Here is a 16,212-nt window from a genome sequence, read left to right as displayed (position 1 = left end):
CATTTTCTCTTTTTTAATTCTTTATTGTTTAAAGTATTGCGTGAGTCTCCGTTTTCCCCCAATTGACCTCTCCCTCACCACCCTGTCACCCAAGCATAAGCCCTCACACTCCTCCTGTCTGTGTCCATTGGTTTTACCCATATGCATGCATAAAAGTCCTTTGCTTGATCTCTTACCTCCTCACTCCCCACCTTCCCTCATAGGTTAGATAGTCGGTTTGATGGTTCTGAGTCTCTGGTTCTATTTTTGTTCATCAGTTTATGTTGTTCATTATATCCCACAAATGAGTGAGATCATGTGATATTTATCTTTCTCTGACTGCCTTATTTTGCTTAGCATAATGTTCTCTGGTTCCATCCATGCTGTTGCAAATGGTAAGAATTCCTTCTTTTTTTACAGCAGCATAGAATTCCATTTGTAGATGTACCACAGTTTTCTAATCCACTCGTCTGCTTATGGGTACTTAGGCTGTTTCTAAACTTTAGCTATTGTAAATTGTGCTGCTATGAACATAGAGGTGCATATATCCTTTCTGATTGGTGTTTCTGTTTTCTTAGGATACATTCCTAGGAGTGGGATTACTGGGACAGATGTAAGTTCCATTTTTAATTTTTTGAGGAAATGCCATACTGTTTTCCACAGTGGCTGCACCAGTCTGCATTCCCATCAGCAGTGCACAAGCGTTCCTTTTTCTCTGCATCCTCTCCAGCACTTGTCATTTGTTGATCTGTTGATAGCTATGCTGACAGGTGTCAGATGGTACCTCATTGTTGTTTTGATTTGCCTCTCCCATATGATTAGTGACTTTGAGCATGTTTTCACATGTCTCTTGCGTTCTGTATGTCCTCTTTCAAAAAGTGTCTACTTAGGTCCTTTGACCATTTTTTTATTGGATTGTTTATATTCCTTTTGTTAAGTTGTATGAGTTCTTTGTAAATTTTGGAGATTAAAACCTTATCAGTGATAACATTGGCAAATATGTTCTCCCATGCAGTGGGCTTTCTTGTTGTTTTGTTGATAGCTTCTTTTGCTGTGCAGAAACTTATTATTTTAATGTAGTTCTATTTGTTTATTTTCTCCTTAGTTTCCATTGCCCTAGGAACTGTATAAGTAAAGATATTGCTATGACATATGTCTGCTATTTTTCTGCCTATAGAGCAGTAGTTCTCAACCAGTGGGTCGCAACCCCTTTGGCGGTCGAACAACCCTTTCACAGGGGTCGTCTAAGACCATCCTGGATATCAGATATTTACATTATGATTCATAACAGTAGCAACATTACAGTTATGAAATAGCAACAAAAATAATTTTATGGTTGGGTCACAACATGAGGAACTGTATTTAAAGGGCCAGAGGTTGAGAACCACTACTACAGAGTCTTCTAAGATTTTTATGGTTCCCCATAATACGTTTAAGTCCTCATCCATTTTGAATTTATTTTTGTGTATGTTGTAAGTTGGTTTCATTTTTTTTGAAAGTATGTGTCGAATTTTCCCAACATCATTTATTGAAGAGACTGTCTTGACTCCATTGTTTGCTCTTGCTTCCTTTCTCAAATATTAATTGAGCATAATCACTTGGGCTGATCTCTAGGTTCTCTGTTCTGTTGCAATGGTCTATATGTCTGTTCTTGTGCCAGTACCAGGCAGTTTTGAGAACAGTGGCTTTGTAATATAGCTTGATATATGGTATTGTGATCCCTCCAACATTGTTCTTCTTTCTCAATATTGCTGCAGCTAATCGAGTTCTTCTTTTAATCCAGATGAATTTTTGGAGAGTTTGTTCTAGGTCTGTGAAATATGCCGTTGGTATTTTAATGGAGATTGCATTGAATTTATAGATTGCTTTGGGTAGTATGGACATTTTGACTTTCTTCTTCCCCACATCAGGGAAGTTTTCTGACATTATTTCTTCAAATAGGTTTTCTAACCCTTGTTCCTCTTTCTGTCATCCTGTCACCCCTATTATTCATATGTTGCTTTGTTTCATGTTGTCCCAAAGCTCCCTTAGGCTCTCCTCATGTTTTGAAATTTTTTTCTTTAAGTGCAACTCATTTTGGGTGTGTTTTGCTTCTCTGTCTTCTAATTCACTAATTCGGTCCTCCACTTCTCCTATTCTACTGTTGAGACTTTCCATTGTGTTTTTTATTGCAGCTATATCACTCTTTATTTCTTCTCAATTCTTACTTAAGTTGTTGATTTTTTTCATCCATCTGGTTTATGAACTGTATGACACTTATTCTGAATTCTTTTTCTGACATGTTGCATGTCTCATTTAGCTGCTTTTCTGGCAATTCATCCTTTTCTTTCCTCTGGGGGTCTCCTTGTATCCCTATTTTTTCTCTCACCACAGGATCTAGGTGTTGAGTTATGCAGGGGCTGCTCCTTGGGCAGTCATAGCAGCAGCTGCTCCTCAGTTGGTGGTGGCTCCTCTGGTGGGCTATGCTTACAGCAGTGGTTGTTCCTCTGGCTGGTGAGGGTGGGATGCTTATGAGGCTGTTGTTCCTCAGACGTGGTCAGGCTGCTTGCGCAGCTCCTGCTCCTTGGATGGGGGCGGGCTCTGCACAGCTGCCACTCCTCAGACAGGGATGGGCTGCACAAATGGCTGGTGCTCCTTGGGCAGGGTCAGCCTGCTCGCAAGACTGCTGCTCCTCAGATGGGAGTGGGCTGCTCATGTGGCTGCTGCTCCTCAGATGGGTGTGGGCTGTGCAAGGCTACTGCTCCTTGGACAGGGGCAGGCCATGTGAGGCTGCCGCTCCTCAGACTGTGCCAGGCTTCTCATGGGGCTGCTGCGTCTCGGATGGGGGCAGACCGCTCACTAGACTGCTGCTCATGTAGTTGCAGTGCCCTGGGCTTAAGCGTTGAGCCAGCCAGAGGGGATAGTTCAGTATAGAGGAAATAGGAAGAGGATGAGTGGATAAGAAGAAAGAGAAAGAGAAGAATGAAATAATAATAAATTTTAAAAATTAATTTAAAAAATAGGAAAATAAAATAAATTAGAATGATGAAAGAATAATGCAAAAAGAAATAGAAAATAAAGAAGATTAGCTACAACAATCAAGGTTTAACTATAAGACTACGAACAAAGACCACTAGGGGGTGCACCAAGGAAGCATAACAAAATGCGGAGACAAAGAAACAGGACAAAATTGTCAATGGAAGATATAGAGTTCAGAACCACACTTTTAAGGTCTCTCAAGAACTGTTTAGAAGCCGCCGATAAACTTAATGAGATCTACAAGAAAACTAATGAGACCCTCGATCTTATATTGGGGAACCAACTAGAAATTAAGCATACACGGACTGAAATAACGAATATTATACAGACTCCCGACAGCAGACCAGAGGAGCGCAAGAATCAAGTCAATGATTTGAAATGCGAGGAAGCAAAAAACACCCAACCGGAAAAGCAAAATGAAAAAAGAATCCAAAAATGTGAGGATAGTGTAAGGAGCCTCTGGGACAGCTTCAAGCGTACCAACATCAGAATTATAGGGGTGCCAGAAGATGAGAGAGAGCAAGATATTGAAAACCTATTTGAAGAAATAATGACAGAAAACTTCCCCCACCTGGTGAAAGAAATGGACTTACAGGTCCAAGAAGCGCGGAGAACCCCAAACAAAAGGAATCCAAAGAGGACCACACCAAGACACATCATAATTAAAATGCCAAGAGCAAAAGATAAAGAGAGAATCTTAAAAACAGCAAGAGAAAGAAACTCAGTTACCTACAAGGGAATACCCATACGACTGTCAGCTGATTTCTCAACAGAAACTTTGCAGGCCAGAAGGGAGTGGCAAGAAATATTCAAAGTGATGAATACCAAGAACCTACAACCAAGATTACTTTATCCAGCAAAGCTATCATACAGAATTGAAGGTCAGATAAAGAGCTTCACAGATAAGGAAAAGCTAAAGGAGTTCATCACCACCAAACCAGGATTATATGAAACGCTGAAAGGTATCCTTTAAGAAGAGGAAGAGGAAGAAAAAGGTAAAGATACAAATTATGAACAACAAATATGCATCTATCAACAAGTGAATCTAAGAATCAAGTGAATAAATAATCTGATGAACAGAATGAACTGTTGATCATAATAGAATCAGGGACATAGAAAGGGAATGGACTGACTATTCCTGGGGGGGAAAGGGGTCGGAGATGCGGGAAGAGACTGGACAAAAATCGTGCACCTATGAAAGAGGACAGTGGATGGGGAGTGAGGGTGGAGGGTGGGGCGGGAACTGGGAGGAGGGGAGTTATGGGGGGGAAAAAAAGAGGAACAAATGTAATAATCTGAACAATAAAGATTTAATTTAAAAAAAAACCATCATTGCATGGGATAATTCATGGCACTGATTACTAAGAAACACCAGTAGTTTAGATTTACCAAGTTCTTTTTACAATTTTTTTTAGACATAGAATGTTCTCTTACAGTTTCTCAGCTCTTCTTCCATCTTCCATTAAACCCCTTGAATCTTCTTTCCCATTTAAAGGAGCCTACTATGCCCACCTACTGTGGCTCGGTGGTTGAGCATTGACCCATAAACCAAGAGGTCCTGGGTTCAATTCCCAGTCAGGGCACACTCCTAAGTTGCAGGTTTGATCCCCAGTAAGGGGAATGCAGGAAGCAGGCAATCGATGTTTCTAGCTCTCTATCCCTCTACTTTCCTCACTCTCTCTCTCAAAAAATAAAAACGTATTTTAAAATATTTTTTTTCAAAAGGAGCCTACTATACTCCCAGGAAGTCCTGTATATCTTTCACCTGTTCATCCATCCTCCACAAGCACTGGTTTCACTGTTGAATCTTCTATCCCTTCTCCATTTCTCAGCAAATATTCTTACCACATATTTCACAGAGAAAATCTGAGTCATTGTGATTACTCTGTGAACTGCACCCTCTGAACCACACATAAATTAGCATGCACTTTTTCCACATTGCCACATCATTCACACCATTTCCCTTCTCTCTGAAGACAACTTTCACCTTCACTTTGAATACCGTCCTTCTCTTATCAATTATCCTTACACTAGAGGTCTGGTGCACAAAAAATTTGTGCACTCGGGGGGAGGGGGGGGGGCTCCCTCAGCCTGGCCTGTGCCCTCTCACAGTCTGGGACCCCTCGGGGGATGACCACCTGCTGGCTTAGGCCCAGTCTCTGGGGGATTAGGCCTAAGCTGGCAGTCAGACATCCCTCTGGCAGCCCAGGAGCCCTCGTGGGATGTCCACTTGCCAGCGAGGAGCAGGCCTAAGCTGCAGTTAGATATCCTTAGAGTGGCTGAGGAGGCAGGAGAGGCTCTCACCACCACCGCTGCACTGGCAGCCATCAGCCTGGCTTGTGGCTGAGCAGAGCTCCCCCTGTGGGAGTGCAGTGAACACCAGGCGGCAGTTCCTGCATTGACCATCTGCCCCCTGGTGGTCAGTGTGTGTCATAGTGACCAGTCATTCTTAGTCATTCTGCTGTTAGAGTCAATTTGCATATTACCCTTTTATTATATAGGAGTGCCTGGCCAGCCTGGGTGAGGGGCTGATGGCTGTTTGCAGGCTGGCCACAGCCCCTTCAGGGTAGGGGTCCCTCTTGGGGTGCCAGGACAGCCTGGGTGAGGGGCTGAGGGATGTTTGCAGGCTGGCCACAGCCCCTTCAGGGTGGGGGTCCCTGCTGGTGACCTGGCCATCCTGGGTGAGGGGCTGAGGGCTGTTTGCAGGCTGGCCACAGCCCCTTCAGGGTGAGGGGTACTGCTGGGGTCCCTGGCCAGTCTGGGTGAGGGGTTGAAGGCTGTTTTCAGGCTGGCTAAGCCCCCCACTGGGGACCCTCACCCCATGAAGGTTTGGCAAGTCTGGGCTAGGGGCTGAGGGCCGTTTTCAGGCTGGCTGAGCCCCCCAGCGGGTACCCTCACCGCATGATGTATGGCCAGCTTGGGTGAGGGGCTGATGGCTGTTTGCATGAAATCAATGTGTTTTTCTCACATCTCACATCAATGTTTCTCTCTGTCTTTCCCTCTCTCTTCCAATCTCTTAAAAATCAATGGAAAAATATCCTCGGATTAACAACAAAAGCATAAAACAATGTAAAGACCCTTTGTCTAAGTATAGTCATATTCTGAGGTCCTGGGGGTTAGGATTTCAACATGAATTTTGAGGAGATATAATTCAGCCAATAACAATGCTACAACATGGATGAATCTCTAACAAATTCTAGGTAAAAGAATTCAGACACAATGGTTTTATATTGGAAAAGTCTATTTATATGAAATATCCAGTGTAGGTAAATCTGTGGAGACGGACAGTAGGTTGGTGTTTGCCAGGATTGGAAGAGGGTGGTGGGAAATGACTACCTAATGAGCATGGAGTCTTCTTTGGGGTGATGAAAATGTTTTAGAACTAGATAGAAGGATTAGTGCATATTGCAAATGTACTAAATGCCACTAAATTGTACACCATGAAAGTATTTAATTTATGTTATGTGAGTTTCATATATTACATAAGTTTGTAAATTTGATATTAAATGAAAGTGTGTGTTAATGTATGCATAAAGAGATAGATCAATGTGGCAAAACAATAATTGATGAAAGGTACATAGATGTTCCTCAAATTTCCATAGGTCTGAAATATTTCAAGTAAAAAATTTAGAAAAACTAAGAAAAGACTTGATGTTTTTATTATTATTTGTTTATTTATTCTTGGCCATTTCCATCATTTTAGTTTTATCTCTTTCCCAGGTAAAAGGTGATGGATTGACAGCATAAAAGAGGAAATTAAGTCAATTCTAAGAAAACTAAAAGTGGGTCACTAAAGAAAAAGAGGTGAAATCACATGATTATTATCCTTTTCTCTCTGACTTATTTCACTTACGATAGTACTCTCCTGATTGATGTTGTTGCAAATGCCAATACTTAATCTTTTTTGACTGAGTAGTATTCCAGTGTATATATGTACCACTTTGTTGATTCACACATCAATGGACACAGAGGTTGTTTACATATCTTGACTATTGTAAATAGTGCTACAACGAATATAAGGGTATATATATATATCTTCATGAATTGGTTTTTAAATATTCCTCAGATACATACTGAGAAGAAAAATAGAATTATGCCAAATTACATACAATGTTAACATTATAACCTATAATGTTATTAACCAATGCTACCTCGATAATCTACACTAATAAAAGACAAATATGCAAATTGACCATACCTTCACTATGCCTTAAGCCATGCCCACCAGCCAATCAGAGTGACTATATGCAAATTAACCCAACCAAGATGGCGGCCGGCAGCCACGGGGCTGGAGCAAGGAGGCTTGGTGGCCCAGTGATGGAGGAAGCCAAGCTTCCCACCTGACACAGCCGGCTCTGAGCTCCACTCAAGGCAACAAAGTTTCAATTATAGAAGGTAGATAAATCCCAGAATAAAAAGAAAAAAGAAAAAAAGGAGAGGCTGGGAGCTTCCGTTGCCAGGGGGCTTGGCCAGCCTAAAAATGGCCCTCAGCCCCTCACCCAGACTGGCCAAGAACCCCAGTGGGGACCCCCCACCCTAAAGGGGGTGTGGCCAGCCAGAAAACATCCATCAGCCCCTCACCCAGGCTGGCCAAACCTCCATCGGGTGAGGGTCCCCACGGGGGGGTCTTGACCAGACTGAAAACAGCCATCAGCCCCTCACCCAGGCTGGCCAGGCACTCCTATATAATAAAAGGGTAATATGCAAATTGACCCTAATAGCAGAACACTGGAAATGACTGGTCACTATGACACACACTGACCACCAGGGGGCAGATGCTCAATGCAGGAGCTGCCCCCGGTAGTCAGTGCGCTCCCACAGGGGGAGCTCTGCTCAGCAACAAGCCAGGCTGATGGCTGCCAGTACAGCGGTGGTGGCAGGAGCCTCTCCCGCCTCCTCAGCAGCACTAAGGCTATCCGACTGCAGCTTAGATCTGCTCCCTGCTGGTAAGTGGACATCCCTCGAGGGCTGCCAGTCTGACAGAGGGATGTCTGACTGCCAGCTTGGGCCCGATTCCCCAGGGAGCAGGCCTAAGCCAGCAGGTGGACATCCTCTGAGGGGTCCCAGACTTTAAGAGGGCATAGTCCGGGCTGAGGCCTCCCCCTACCCTGAGTGCACAAATTTTTGTGCACTGGGCCTCTAGTAAATAAATAAGAAAAGAAAAACATAGGTATATTCCACAGACTGCCTTCCTGGTTAAACTTTCCAGTAGAATGCAGTTTTCTGGTGATAATGCTTAAACTTTCTATATCTCTCAAGATAATATTTTCTGGCCCATGATTACACAGGAAAGGTTTATATCTTGAGCTAAATACATGATTTCAAATAAAAACAATGTATAGAATGTATAGAAAAAGTGCCCCAAGTGAAAACAAAGGAAAGCATGTGTCTCAGATATTGCTGGTGCTGAGAGGTCATCATAACATCACACTCAATGTCAGTCATTCCTTCCTATTGTGTGCTCGTCCTGAACTTGTTTCCTTGGTACCTTCTACATTTTGCCAAAAGCAAAGGTTATTTTCTACAATGAGTTAGTCCTCCAAAAGTTGAGGGAGTAAAAAGAAAATCTTGGAAATGTAAGCAATGGAGTAGAAATATGACTTCTTACCAAACAACTGCTAACAACTATGTTTATTTTGCAGTCAATAGGAAGCAATGTTTTAAGTATTTTATATCCTAACACTAGAGGCCCAGTGCACAAAATTCGTTCATGGGGGTGGGGGGTCCCTCAGCCCAGGCTGCACTCTCTCCAATCCAGGACCCCTTGGGGGATGTCCAACTGCCTCTCACAATCCGGGACCATTGGCTCCTAACAGCTTGCTTGCCTGCCTGCCTGATCACCCCTAACCACCTCTGAAAACGGCCCTCAACCCCTCACCCAGGTTGGCCAGGCACTCCAGCGGGACCCCCACCCTGATCCGGGACACCCTTCAGGGCAAACCAGCCGCCTTCACCCTTGCACCAGGCCTCTATCCTATATAATAAAATGTTAATATGCAAATTGACCCTCATAGCAGAACAACTGGGAATGACTGGTCACTATGACACACACTGACCACCAGGGGGCAGAAGCTCAATGCAGAAGATGCCCACTGGTGGTCAGTGCACTCCCACAGGGGGAAGTCTGCTCAGTCACAAGCCAGGCTGATGGCTGCCAGCACAGCGGTGGTAGAGGGAGACTCTCCCGCCTCCTCAGCAGTGCTAAGGATGTCCGACTGCAGCTTAGGCCTGCTCCCCACTGGCAAGTACACACCCCCGAGGGCTCCCAGACTGCAAGAGGGCACAGGCCAGGCTAATGGACCCCCCCCACACACACACAAGTGCACAAATTTTTGTTCACTGGGCCTCTAGTAAGAGATATATTTAGATATTGTTATGGCACATACTTGAGCTAAGCATTTTATAAGAATTGTCTGATGTAATTTTTAGAAAAGCTCATTCTCTATTCCCCATTGCAGGAATAGGGCTCAAATGAGATTACTGATCCGCTCAGAGGTCAAACTGATAAGAGATGGGGTTTTGATTGGAATTCTGTCAGTATACCTCTAGCTTTCACTGTGAACAGCTATTCTCAACCAGAGATGACTGTGCCTCAGGGGCTATTTGGCAATGTCTGATGAATGCTGCTGGACATCAACAATGCCCAACACACGTAATATCCTGCCTCAATTGACAGCATGAGAAGGTGACAACACCTAGTTTAGACAAGCACTTCTCCAACTTCACTGTGCATACAAGTCACCCAGGAGTCTAGTTCAAATGCAGAATCTGAATTATCAGGTCCCGGTGGGCTTGAGATTCTGAAAATCACACAATCACCCATGTGATGTTGATGCTGCAGGTCCTGGTCTGAGGACCTCCCTTTGAGTAGAAGTCTGTGGTTCTCTGTTAGTGTCAGTTGCAGGTAGTTTTAGATTTTCTGAACAAAAAAAAATCATAGTGGCTTGTAATTATTTTTAATAGGGTATTCAATAATTTGAGAGGCTGTTATTAATTAATTGTTCATTTACTTTGTTTAAGGATTCTTGAAGAATATAATCTGATATATGTAAGGTCTGAGGCTGGGAAAATAGGGACTTTCCCGATCCCACTCACTGAGTTGGACAATAGCGGTCCCCTGGACCTACCAGAACTACCAATTCACAGCTGTGTTAACATCCTGCTGGACAATAACGGCCACCCAGGACTTCTCAGAATGGCCATGGTGTAGCTGTACAAACTTCCCGCTCAAAAAATCATCTGCCACAAGCGACCATGAACAAACCTGATTGGTCCAACAGCAGCATAAAGAAACTCTGCCAGGCATAGGCGGTGTGACTCCCCCAGCCTGTGCTCTCGGACCACAGGACCTCACCCGAAAGCTTTCAATAAACGCGATTTTTCACTCTTACCCTGCTTGTCTTGGTCAACTTATTGGCTTCGGTCAGATTAAATTTTACATCTCAGATTAAACCTTACATCTTGGTGCCGAAACCCGGGAGGTCTGCCACATCTTTTGGCCAGGACCTCCCTGACCAGACCAGCCGGCCTCCAAACCGATCTTTGCCTGGCAGTGAGGTAAGCCTCTACCTGTTCTATTCGGTGTTCCTAGGGCACCCCTGTCTGTAGTCGCAGCCGCGCCAAGGGGCCCTCCTGTAAGGTATCCCAGGGATATCTTCCCCAGATTTGCCTCTCTGGCGGGGATGCCCCCGAGATGGCCTGTCCCCTGTCTCTGTCTGTATTCGGAGTTCTCTCCCAACCGGGGACTCCTGTTTGAGAGACCTCTCCGACCAGGACCTGAATCAGTATGGGCAGCAATTCCCCCAAGCCGGGCTCCAACACATCCTTAGGGTGTGTTCTCTCCAATTGCCATTAATTAGGTATGATCAGACCGAACAGAGAAAGCGACGCCTCATCCAATTATCCACTGAAATATGGCCTCGCTATGCTCTGGACAATGGTTCCATCTGGCCCCAGGACGGCACTTTTGATTTTGGTATCTAACCAATTTTTGCCAATGAACAGGTAAATGGCCTGAAATCCCTTATGTTCAGGCTTTTTGGTACCTCCGCTCTCGCCCCCAGCTCTCTATGACCTGCTCTTCCACCCAAATTCTTCTTGCTAAAACAGACCCGAAAGCTTCCACTCCACAGGTTCCGGATCAGTGACTCACAGGCAACTCGCCCCCGCTGGAGCTGGAGGACTCAGCACTAACCATCCCTCCAGAATCGCTCACAGCACCCCCGGTCCGGCACCTCCACCCGTCCCTACACCGTCCCCGACTCCCGCAGCACTCTACCCCCCACTCCCGTCTGTGTCGAATCCCCCTCCCCCTCCATACACTCCCGCTTCTCCTCATACCACGACTCTAAACCTCCACTGGTTTCGTCCCCTATAGCAGGACGGACCAGGTCAAACCACCCCAGCCTCACTGCTACCTGGACTCCCCCTCAGACCCCCCAGACGCTAGCTCCTCTCCCAGAGGTCGCAGGACCTGAGGGAATCGTCCGGGTCCATGTCCCCTTTTCTCTAGCTGATCTATCTTCTATAGAGAAGAGGCTAGGCTCCTTTTCTGCTAACCCTACCCAATTTATAAAGGAATTCAGATACCTCTCTCAGGCTTATGACCTTACTTGGCATGACATTCACATAATTCTAACTTGCACCATGACCGCAGATGAACATGACCAAGCCCAAGCAGCAGCAAGAGACTATGCAGACCGAGCACACATAGCTGATGCCACCACTGCAACAGGAGTAGAAGCTGTGCCACTAGTTAACCCCCACTGGGGATATCTGTATGGGAGGGAGAAAGGAGACTCCAAGATTACATGCTCCGATGCCTTATAGAAGGCATGGAAAGGGTGGCTCAGAAGGTAGTTAACTATGACAAACTCAGGGAAATCACTCAGGACAAAGACGAAAACCCAACCACTTTCCAAAGCTGCCTTACGGAGACCATGCAGCTCCATACCCGACTCTCCCCTGAAGACCCTGCCGGGGATGTGGTCTTAGCGACCCATTTTATCACTCAGTCAGCCCCGGACATCAGGAGGAAGCTTAAAAAGGCAGAACAGGGTCCTCAAACTCTGGTACGGGACCTGGTAAACATGGCAATTAAAGTCTTTAACTCCCGCGAAGAAGACGCAGAGGTAGCCGGCCAACAGCAGGCCAAGGAGGCAGCTACCCTCCAAGCCCAGGCCCTGGTGGCCACCCTGAGGTCAGCGGCTAGAAAGGGGGTCCCAAAAAAAGGCGGCGTTCCTCCAAGACGCTGCTACAAATGTGATCAGGAAGGCCACTGGGCCCAAATCTGCCCCAACCCTCGTCCTCCCCGCAAGCCATGCCCACTGTGCAAAAAGGCCGGACATTGGAAATCCGATTGTCCTGGGACCACCGGCTCACTCTCGGCGCCTCTACGCTGGGAGGGACCTGAGGCCCCGGCCTTCGATCTTGCAATGCTTGGACTCGTAGACGATTGAGAAAGCCCAGAATCGGACACCCCCCCATCACCCTCACCAAGCCCAGGGTAACCCTCCAGGTAGCGGGTAAGTCAACCACCTTTCTGGTAGACACGGGGGCTACCTACTCTTTCCTTCCTTCCTTCTCCGGTCCCTTACATCCTTCCCAGGTCTCCGTAGTGGGAATTGACGTCCAACCATCCCACCCATTAGCCACCGGCCCAGTACTCTGCCGACTTGAAAAAACCTTTTTTACACACTCCTTCCTAGTTACTCCCTCCTGCCCAATTCCCTTACTGGGTCGAGACATCCTACACCACCTCGGAGCCAGTATCCACCTACCTTCCCTCCCACATTCCACTCTTCTCGCGCTCCTCTGCGCCGCGACACACCCTTCTCAAACCCAACAACCGCCCATTTCCCCTACTGAGGTAAATCCCATTGTATGGGACACTTCCTCCCCCAGTGTAGCTGTGCATCACCCTCCGGTCCAAATTCCGCTGCGGGACCCCAATTCTTTCCCCAGACATCCTCAGTTCCCAATCTCACTCAAACACAGACAGGGCCTAAAACCCTTAATTTCCCGTCTGCAGGACTGAGGACTCCTGATCCCTACTGACTCTCCTTACAATACCCCGATTCTACTGGTTCGTAAGCCAGCGGGGGAATACCGCCTCGTGCAAGACCTCAGATTAATCAACCAGGCGATAGTCCCCCTACACCTGGTAGTTCCCAACCCTTACACCCTCCTATCCAGAATGCCTTCAGGTACCACTCACTTCATCGTCCTCGACCTTAAGGACGCCTTCTTTACCCCCTCCCCGCTACACCCAGACAGTTATAATCTGTTTGCCTTCGCCTGGGAGGACCCAGATACGGGTATGGCCCAACAACTAACTTGGACGGTCCTACCACAAGGTTTCAGGGATAGCCCCCACTTATTTGGCCAGGCCCTAGCTAGAGACCTCCAAGAATGCCACCTCAACCCATCCGTTCTCCTGAAGTATGTAGATGATCTCTTACTCTGCAGCCCCTCAGAGGTGGATTCCCGCCGACAGACCACCCGCCTGCTAAATTTCCTGGCAGGCAGAGGTTATCAGGTTTCTGCCAAAAGGGCCCAGCTATTCCTCCCGGAGGTTACCTATCTAGGAATAAAACTGACTCCAACTACTCGCTCTCTGACGAGCAACCTCTTAGCGGCCTTGAGAAACCTCTCACCTCCGAAGAATGCAGACGAAATTCTCTCCTTCCTAGGGTTCATTGGGTTCGTCCAACACTGGATCCTTAACTTTGCCCTTTTGGCAAGGCCCCTTTATCAGGCCACCAAGGAAGTCCCCACAGGTGACCTCACCTCTCCTGGGGAAGTAGCGCGAGATTTCCATCGCCTATGCACAGCCCTCCAGTCCTTGCTGCCCCTAACCCTCCCAAATCCTTCCTTCACCTTTCAGCTCTTCACTGACGAGTGACTTGGCAACGCCACGGTGTTCTAACCCATCCAATCGGCCCCTCTTACAGGCCGATCGCCTTTCTTTCCAAACAGCTAGATGGGACATTCTGGGGTTGGCAGCCCTGCCTACGCGCCCTAGCCGCAGCGGCTACTCTGACTAAGGAAGCCCTAAAACTGACACTCCATGGACCGCTCATGGTCTGTTCACCCTACAGGCTCCAAGACCTCCTAAACCATCGGGTCCTCAACATCCTCGTACCCTCAAGAATCCAGGAATTCCACCTCCTCTTTCTCGAAAACCCTGATATTAAATTGCAGGCTTGTACCCCCCCCCCCCCCCCGAATCCGGCTACCCTTCTCCCATTACAGGAGACTACAGGCCCATCCCATTCCTGCCCTGAAGTAGCCGACCTGCTCTCCGCCTCTCATACGGGACTGTTAGACAAACCCTTGCCAGACCCAGACCTAACTCCGTAGATGGAAGCTCCGTCCTCTCCTCACAGGGCCAAAGAAAAGCGGCATATGCTGTAGTAACCCTTACCACAACGGTGGAGGCAAAAAATCTCCCAGAAGGTACAACCTCCCAGAAGGCTGAGCTCATCACCCTCACCTGGGCTCTGCAGCTGGCTGCAGGCAAGCGGGTCAACGTCTACACGGATTCTAAATATGCCTTCTTATTGCCCACAGCCACGCTGCAATTTGGAAAGAGTGGGGATACCTAACAACTAAAGGGTCCCCTGTCATTAATGCCAAACTCATCCACAAACTCTTAAATGTCCTACAGCTCCCAGCAGAGGTCGCTATCATCCACTGCAGAGGACACCAGCAGTTGACAAACCGGGTAGCACGGGGAAATGCAAGAGCGGATGCCATAGCTCAGTGTCTCACTCAGACACCTGCAGAGGCCACGGCACTCTTCTTCTCCCCCTCTTTACAGCCACAATATTCCCCAGATGAGCGGCAATGTCTCCTGGATAAGGGTGGGAAGCTAACCCCTCAGGGATGGATAACCATTAACAATCTCATAGCCCTACCCTCCACCCAGGCGCAACGGATACTCAAAGAAATTCATGACTCACTTCATATAGGCCCTGAAGCACTGCACCGCTTCTTACAGCCTCTATTCTTTCTACCTGCCCTAAAACAATCCATCATAGCTGTCCACAAAGCCTGCTCCATCTGCGCAGCCACAAATGCGCAGGGTGGGCTACATCCCCGTCAGACCACCCATCCGCTAAGGGGACACCTGCCAGCTGAGGACTGGCAGATTGACTTCACCCACATGCCCACCCATAAAAAATTCAAATTTATCCTCACTCTAGTTGATACCTTTTCAGGCTGGATTGAAGCTCTGCCCACAACCAGTGAAATGGCCAAAACAGTAGCCATGATACTCCTCAGTCACATCATCCCACGTTTTGGACTACCGGTGTCTATCCAGACTGACAACGGCCCGGCCTTCACATCCCTTGTCGTCCCGCTAGTTGGAGAGGCCCTGAACATCACTTGGAAACTGTACATCCCTTACCGCCCCCAGTCATCGGGTAAGGTTGAAAGGACTAACGGGCTTCTAAAAACCCAGCTTACTAAGCTCACTCTTGAGCTAGGCCAGGGCTGGCCTAATCTCCTACCCCTGGCCCTAGCCCGTCTCAGAGCCACCCCCCGGGCTCCCACAGGCCTCAGTCTTTTCGAGCTATTCTATGGATGGCCATTTCTGATCAACCATAACCTCCCCACAACAGTCCCGCCGTTGGCTGAATATCTTCCTTTTCTCTTGCTGTTACGCTCTCTCCTTCAGGAACACACGGACCAAGCACTCCTCCAGGTCGCAGGCGCAGAGAAGGCTGAATCCCTGCATCCCGAGGACACCATCCTTCTCAAGGAACTTGCTCCCAAGGCTTTGGAACCCCGGTGGATGGGGCCCCACATAGTTATCCTGACCACCCCAACAGCTGCCAAACTCCTGGGTAAGCCTCACTGGTATCATGTCTCCAGACTTAAACGGGCCCCTCCTCAACCTGACTGGCAAGTCCATACAGTTGGCCCCACCACCCTCAAATTTACAAGGCCTAAGTAATTCCTCTACCTGGCCCTGTTGGACTCGACCCTGCACAGCTATCCTAACCTTCTTGGGGGCGGGCGGGTTTTTCCTCTTCTTTTCCTTCGCCTTCTGCACCCTCTGCTGGCTAGCTCAGCCCAAACGACGGCTGGATCCCTTCTCTGCGGTAATACTCCTCCTTCTAGCCCCGGCAGGGCTAGCCCTTCAGACTAATCCTTTTGTATGGAGATTCTATGCCAAGGACCCAAAGACGGGCCGCATCATGGGGACAG

General features: G+C 47.5%; 1 protein-coding gene and 1 long non-coding RNA gene across 2 annotated transcripts in view; both read left to right on the top strand.

Annotated features, from left to right (window-relative positions):
- LOC118652680 (adhesion G protein-coupled receptor E2-like) overlaps positions 1 to 16,212 on the top strand; it is a 79,865-nt gene that overhangs the window by 24,278 nt on the left and 39,375 nt on the right.
- Positions 6,723 to 10,387, top strand: LOC118652709. The gene is made up of 2 exons (XR_004966682.1): positions 6,723 to 6,801; positions 10,018 to 10,387. It is a non-coding gene; the product is annotated as an uncharacterized LOC118652709 (long non-coding RNA).

Source organism: Myotis myotis, unplaced genomic scaffold (assembly GCF_014108235.1).
Source record: "Myotis myotis isolate mMyoMyo1 unplaced genomic scaffold, mMyoMyo1.p scaffold_m19_p_33, whole genome shotgun sequence".
Classification (NCBI taxonomy): Eukaryota; Metazoa; Chordata; class Mammalia; order Chiroptera; family Vespertilionidae; genus Myotis; species Myotis myotis.
The sequence above is the reverse complement of the archived record's forward strand: the minus strand, read 5'-3'. Positions and strand labels throughout refer to the sequence as shown.